Source organism: Chrysemys picta, chromosome 11 (assembly GCF_011386835.1).
Source record: "Chrysemys picta bellii isolate R12L10 chromosome 11, ASM1138683v2, whole genome shotgun sequence".
Taxonomy (NCBI): Eukaryota; Metazoa; Chordata; order Testudines; family Emydidae; genus Chrysemys; species Chrysemys picta.
This window is the reverse complement of record NC_088801.1, coordinates 46,728,903-46,730,806: the sequence shown is the minus strand read 5'-3', so window position 1 is coordinate 46,730,806 and position 1,904 is coordinate 46,728,903.

The following is a 1,904-nucleotide window of genomic DNA, read 5'->3' as shown; positions in this document are numbered from 1 at the left end:
TATGCATTATGATATAGTGTTCATATATACTTTTTCCATAGGATCTCTGCCTCATTCAGTGCACAGTGAATGAAACAGTGTTGTGTAGTGAATGAGGCTGTTTGATCCCTGCCTAATTTGTTGCAGAAGTTGGAAGGTATAGTTGGTTATGAATAAGGCAGGTGGCTTTAGAAAAAGAGAATGGTATCATGGTTAAGGAAGTTGAATCTTACCCTGGAAAACTGGATTCTATCCTTGCCTTTTCCATAAATTCTCATGTGATGCTGGGCAAGTCACTTAAAAACATTTTTAAGTTGTCTACTACTTGTGTGTTCTTCATTTTCTGAGTGTCCAGCATGAAACAGCCAGTGCCTTGCAGGTTTACAAAAGTGTTATACATGCACAACTGCAAATGAAGTTGACTGGAGTTGTGCTTTGAACACATAAAATGCTGTACACATGCTAAATTCTATGAAAATCAGGTCCTAGGTGTGTCAAGTTGGGCACCTAGAATTGGTGGATGCTTTTGGCATTACTCTTTGTGGTTCACTTCTCCAGCTGTAAAATAGGGATATTGTCTAGTCTCATGGGGGCTTAGTGAAGCTAGATTGATTAACTTTTGTGAAGCACTCAAATATGATGGTGAGAGCACCTGAGAAACACCCAAGAGAAAATTAGTAATTGTCTCGAATGGTGGGCGTTAAATTGACCTGGAACCACACTTTGAATGTGGACGATAAAAAGAAATGTTGACTAACTATCCATTTACTGAATGTCCTGGGGCTGGTGGGGGGAGGCACAGTATGCAATCATGTAATTAAAGACTGTATCATAATGTATACACACAAGGGGACTGAATTAACATTGGACTGGAACCTTTAATTCTGGTATTTGCTAACTTTTGAGTGCTTGACTTTGCAATCTTAACATTCCTTTCCTGTAGCTTTTGTGTGTAATTTCCTAGATTTTTAAAAAAGAAAATTGAAAAAAATAGAAATTCCATCAAGTGGATTCATATTAACACCCACATGGTTCACCAGGAGTGTTGGAACCTTTAGATCCATTGCATGGACCTCTGTCACTTGAGTTAACGGAGTAACTAAAAGCAATAGTAGGTTATCACTCTCTATGTGGACCAGCACTAGAGGAGGGTGAGACATTCACTTTGCCAGTGGATTTCACAGATGTTTGTCGGCAGCAGAGGAATAGTGAGATGCAGGAATCTTGGGTTACATTCCAGGTTCTCTTGGAAGTACACTCTAATTGTCACAAATCCTCCTACTCTTGTTCCCTTCAACCTTGACCACTTCTGCCTTGGCCTATCCAACCATATATTTCTCTAGTTCCCCCTCCCCTTCCCATACCTTCAGGTCTTAATCCAGTCTCCTCACCTAGCCTATCTCCAGTTTTTGGTCTCCTTATCTTAGTCTCTTTCTCCTTGTCCAGCCAGTTCTAATCTCTCCCCTTCCTCCAGTTCCTCATTCAAGTCCAAGTTTTACACCCACACCAGCTCCCAGTTCCAAACTACCCACCAGCCACTACTTGCCCAGGCCCAATCTGACACTCATGAGCCTCTCATCTGATGATCTCAGTGTTGTCCACCCCGTTCCCAAGGTCCTCTTCCCAGTCTCCCCCTCCTCTTTGTCCCTGTCTTTTTGCCCAATCTGTCCCAGTTTCACTGTCCTCCACCCAGCTCATTGTCCAATTTTTCTCTCCCCAACCAATCACTCCAAGTCTTCCCACTCCCATTACCTATCCCCACTGGCTCCCAGTCTCCTTGCACAGCCAATCCCAGTCTTCTCCCTTCCCAGCTCCTCATCCAATCTCAGTCTTCTCCACATCCCATTAGCTTCCAATCCCCCCACCCCCAGCTTCTAGTCTCCTTGTCCGGCGAGCCCTAGTCTTCTCCTCCTGCCAGCTCCCAA